At 44.2% G+C, this 5,530-nt stretch overlaps 1 protein-coding gene across 1 annotated transcript in view; it reads right to left on the reverse strand.

Annotated features, from left to right (window-relative positions):
- Window positions 1–12, reverse strand: part of COQ10B (coenzyme Q10B) — a 10,380-nt gene extending 10,368 nt beyond the window's left edge. Inside the window, exon 1 of the mRNA XM_041472769.1 lies at window positions 1–12. This exon is cut by the window's left edge and continues 112 nt beyond it. The gene's annotated coding sequence lies outside the window, so the exon portion shown is untranslated.
- Between the last annotated feature and the right edge of the window lie 5,518 nt (window positions 13–5,530).

Here is a 5,530-nt window from a genome sequence, read left to right on the forward strand (position 1 = left end):
GCCCGCCCTGCCTGCGGGGGCGCGCGGTCACGGGACAGCGCGCGCGGCCGCGGCGCTCAGCCTGATTGGCCCGGCGGCGCGCGAGCCCCGCGCGCGGCCATAATTGGGCTGGGGCGCGGGCGGCGCCCCCGCTGAGCGGCGGGAGCGGCTTCGTCCCCGTGTCCGTCCCGTGTCCGTCCGCGTGTGTGTCCCCGTGTCTGTCCCCGTGTCCGTCCCCCGCAGAGCGCCTGACCCGGCGGGTCCGCGGGAGGAGTCGCTGGTGCTCGTCCCGCCCCTGCTCGGTGCGTGCTCAGGGTTACAGTCAGCAGCAGCTTCACAGTAGGGCCACAGACCTGTCTGTAATCACATAGCACCGTCTGACCGCAGCTTGAAACGAAGAAATCATTAATTAATGCTTTCTCGTAATTCGCCTTTCAAATACAGCCCCTCTCAAGGAAAGCGTGCTTTACAATTACTCTGCCATTGGAGACCTACTGTTTAAATATAACTCATGACACCTTCACATTTTGTGTAATGTGCATTTATGTGTTACACATAAATTGTTAAAAGGTAAGACTGCAAAATCTATTTCCATGAAATAGTTTGGGTTGTCTTTTTTATTTTAGTACCAGGGACAGTCTTGACTGGGAATCTTGAACTAAGACTGGTATTTTCATGTCCCAAACTTGACTTGTGTCTGGGCTGTATGCACTAGAAAACCAGCCTGGATACATTGCCAGCAATGTCCCTTCAACTACGGGAGGAACACATTCCTACCCATTTACAATGTAAATGGAGCAATTTTAGTTAAAGCTCTTGAATGCTGAATGCATTAAGAAATTAGGAGATTTCTGGACAAAGATAACAGTTCAATTATATAAAATTACAACAACATCCTCTTCAGAAAATCGATCCTTTTAATTATCCCAGTAGCAAAACCACTCACCATTAAACAAGCACACCACCAATTTGGATGACAGACTCAGTGGAACAGCTTTTACTTTACCACCTCAGGGTATGGTGTTTTTCAGATAAGCTGTCCTGCAGCATGTCTCATTAACTTGATGAAAAACAGAAATCAGTAAAAACCCATATTCTCTAGTGCAGGTGAAAAACAAACTGCAAAGCCAGAAATACAAACAAAGCCCCAGTCCTGTGACGTCCTCCCCTCCTCTAACCCGTTACTAACCTCATCTGTGTTTTGCAACTTCCACGAGTGCTGCTGTTATTTGCTGGATTCTCTGTCTGTCGTTCTAGCTTGCTCAGTGGATCAGGAATTACTTCTTACAAGGACTGATGTCTTTCATTGTTTAGAACATTTGAAGAGTGAGGCATTGAGAAGTTCAGGGTGATGGATTCCAAAGGCACTTAGAGGGGTATTTGCCTTTTTTGTTTTCTCTTGGTAGGCTCAGGATTAAAGTTCTTAAACCTTGCTTGATACCTGTTGCTGGGAGAGAGAGCTGCATTTACTAACTTTGACAGGAAGAGCGGCCCAAATTAATCCTTAACACCAGAGGGATGCAAGACATTTCTGATATACTAGAAAGAGATGTTCTGTGGGACCACACGGGTTGTTTTTTTTCTAAATGTTATTTTTTATGACACTACTATCACTAGAAAGCTAGGTTTAAATTGTGTTTATGAGGTTTATACTATTTAAAACAATGATTTTAATGACACCTTTCAGTGGGCAAAGAGTAAATCTTTGATGAGGAAAGCATATTGCTGTGTAAAAAAAAAAGCTATTTTTCATTCAGCCCTATTCCTACAGATGAGTGAAAAGAGCAGGTGGTTTAGTATGTTCCTTAGGCAGCCAGAGATATGCTGAGGAAAGCAAAAATATAGCCATTTTGTTCCTGTTTATAAATTAGTTTTGAACAATACTTGCCTTTGAAAGATCTCAAAATATCTCACAATTATACATGTAGGCTGGCAAAAATTATCTACAAACATAGGTGATTAATCAGGATATAAAATCACAATTTTTTTTTATATTTCATATAGCACCAGTGAACTTGGTGTTAGTAATAACTGAAGTATTTGGCTGTAAACATGTTGTGTAAAGGATTAGAATTTGATCTTCATAAGGTTTTGGTGGACTAAAAAATCAAAAAAAGGTTTAAATCTCAGTGCATATTTGCTCACAGCCACTTTTGAAATCCAGCTGCTCTGTTCTTACTCTGCCCCACTTCCAAAACAGTGCTGTCTGCATTTATCAAACTGCTCAGGAAGAACACGATCTGCACCAAACCGTGCCGAGCCCAGGCCCAGCTCGGGCAGCTGGGGAGGATTGGTGCTTGGGAAGGGCCGTGTCTGCAGCAGCCCTTACCCAACCACCCTGCCCCGCCAGCCCTGGGGACCGTGCTAGCTGCGACACAGCGCCTGAAGCCTGGTTCCTCTCGGCAGAAAATCTGCAAAAACACTCTCAGACTCCCTCAGGGGAGCCCACAGGACTGTGGGAGCACAGATGACAGTCCCATCCCATCTCTGATTTATGTTCCTCAGCCCACCCTTACCGGCAGTGACACAGATGATTTGTGCTCAGGTTATGCACATCCTGCAGCCCTCATTTGAAATCCTCCAAAAAGCTTCTCTTCCTATGTGTGTTTTTTAACTCACTGACTTCCCAGTGACAAAAAGGATCCTTTCTACATTATTTCTTCTAGACATCAGAAACAAAAGTGGGACTAGATGAGATTTTATTTTATGCTATTTTTTTCTTGCTCATATTGTTTGAGAAGTTTCTACAGGGTTGAAACAGCTGCTGTGGTTAAATATTTCCTCTCTTTGTTTTGAGGACTTCTGCCCTTATATTTAATAGACACATGAATATCAGTGATCTGTCCCTGGCACAGGGCTAGGCAGAATGAAGGACTAGGAGTTTAGCCCAGGTTTGTAGCTTTTTGCATCCTGTCAGCTCATTGTACAGCTCTTTACAGCAGTGGGTAGGGGGGGAAAATTAATACAAATAAAAAGTTACTTTTGGAAGAAGCAGCACGAGGATGTAGTCGAAAGCCTGCCTTCTTTGAGTGAACCAGTGCCAGAAATTTCTGCTGGCACAATAGATGGGGTCAATCAAGGACAGGCAAAGAGTCTGGATACTTCTTTCAGCAGCAGTGCCAGCTGGTGACAGCTTAAGCTGCCCTTGAAATTGGACCTGAATCTTACATAAAGCAGGACCTTGAAGGTCTGTTACTTAGGCATGATCCCAGATCTGCAAAGCTTGAGGGCTCTTAAATCCAACCCGTTTAAAATCCATCCAGGAATCTCTGTGAACTCTGTGTTCACTTGTGTGTGTGGGAAAGGGATGGGAACTCAGTAGGGCTGGTAAAGCAGTAACAGCCCTGCCCGTATCCTGTGGAAGCTGTGTGATGGAGTTAATGTTCATGGGGCAAAAGCACATATTCAGGGATTTGACAGGCAGCCAAAAAGAATCCAGGGCAGCATACAGGATTTGGTGGAAAAGCAGGCAAGACACACAAGCAAAAGGCTACACCACAATTTCTGTTAGCACTCACAACACATAAGTCCCTTTTATGAGTGAAATGGCACATTCCAGAATGATGATTTTAAAGCGTTCCTTGGGACATCAGCCCTAGTTCAGGTCTGCTTAGTAACAGCAGAAATTAAATATTGTAACTGTTCTGCTTAACATAAGCTGGAAGTCAGGCTGAAGAAACGAGAGAAACTTACTGCAAATTGATCTTCATAGCGAATCTGAGCATGTGACATTTACTTAAAATAGTTACATGCATTAAATTCTTGCAGTAGGGAATTAGTTTGCCTCAACCTTACTGTCACATGTCCCTGGGCAGCTTGGTAAATACCTCCTTTTGCAGCCTATGAGTATGTGCAAGTGCATCTTTCTAGAAGTGCAGAATGTGTGTTTAGTAACACTGAAATTAAAGGACAGAAGACTTTCTGCACCTTCAAGTGACAGTTATTCTTAACATTTGAACACGTGTAGTTAGTAAATTATTAAAAGCAGAACTGTTCAGCAAACTCCTGCAAACCAATCAACAAAAAGCAAAGACTGGCAGGTCTTTAGATCAGTTGGTCAATCAAATACACATATTAACACAAAAACACGAGCTTCACATTATTTTCTTTAGGACAGCCCTCAAAAAGCCATAATGTGAACCACCAGCTTACATAAGGGGAGTGATTAGTGAAGAGTCAATATGAGTTTTGCCACCATGCATTTATTACCCTTTTCGGAAAGAGTTTATGCATTTCACCTGAGGAAAGTTCTCAAGGTGACTTCACTTGTTGCAAAGGCTTCTGAGAAGATTAGGGACTCAGCAGTGTACAACAAAACCACGTGATAACAAATAAACTAGAGAAGTTTACATATTACACTGTGTTATGAAATATCATTGATGTGCTGCATCATTAAGCAATCTTGGACTTTGTACCTAGGTTGCATAGCCAGCCTTGGTGCTTTACTACTACTAAAAGCTGAGACAATAAGAAACAGCTTGTTCACAACACTTGACTGTAAGGGGGAGTTCCCAGGGCTTTGCACAGGGACAGAATCAATCCCAGTCAGTTATGAGGTATACAACACACAATGATGCTGAAATGTGTGTATATCACATCAACAGAACTGGGGGAAAAAAGTTAGTAATTCCCACATGTAATGTGGAAGTGGTGTGAGGTCAGTTATTACAGAACAGCTAAACAATTTGTTTACATCCCCACCTAAGTCGTGTCCATAAACATCTGATTGTTCCTCCTCTCTTCTAGACTACATTGAGTCTGCCCAAGTCTCTGCTGAACGCCATCAGTGGCTTTGACTGAGCAAAGTTAAGTGAGACGATTGATTTCCAGGTTTTGTACGCAACACAATTTTTAATGGCCTGGAGTAAGACTTAATTCCAGTGCAGCAGCATATTGCTGCAGATAGTTATATAGCTTTGATTTCCCATGTCATCAGCTTCTGACTATTTTTGCCACTTTAAATTCATATAGTGACTTAAAATTCCAATATGTAGTAACTTCTGCTTTTTGTTGCTGAAGCTTACCTCCATGATCTTAGATTATTTCACGTATGAATCAATGTAAGATGATTCTCAATTCCTTCTTCCACCTGCCAGTTTGGTGTCATCTGCCAGTTTCGTAAACACAGCCACCCTTTCCCTCTTTCGAGCCCTTACCAAAATATTGAACAGAGCTGACCTGCCTGACGGGCTGGAATCCGGTTAACCCCGATTTTGTAGCAATAAACATATATCTGCTTTATTCTTTATATCTAGCGATCCGCCTGTTGGCACTGAGTCAGCTACCCTGACCAGAAGAAAAACACGTGAAGCAGTTTGGCAAACAGAGCCAGGCACCCAAATTCCAGTGGGGCCAGCACTCAGTGGCTGTGGGAAGGAAGTTTTCCGGAATCCATCCCATATTTGGCTCCTCCATCCCCCCCGCCCTCACCGGAAGTTCCCTCACGGCAGGCCGGGCTCAGCGCCCGCCCCCGCCGCTCCCCGCACGGCCATTGGCTGGGCGCGCCGTCCATCGGGTGGTGGGCGGGGCCTGGCCCTCGGCCCGCGGGACG

This window comes from Pyrgilauda ruficollis, unplaced genomic scaffold (genome assembly GCF_017590135.1).
Source record: "Pyrgilauda ruficollis isolate IOZ18807 unplaced genomic scaffold, ASM1759013v1 scaffold3, whole genome shotgun sequence".
NCBI lineage: Eukaryota > Metazoa > Chordata > Aves > Passeriformes > Passeridae > Pyrgilauda > Pyrgilauda ruficollis.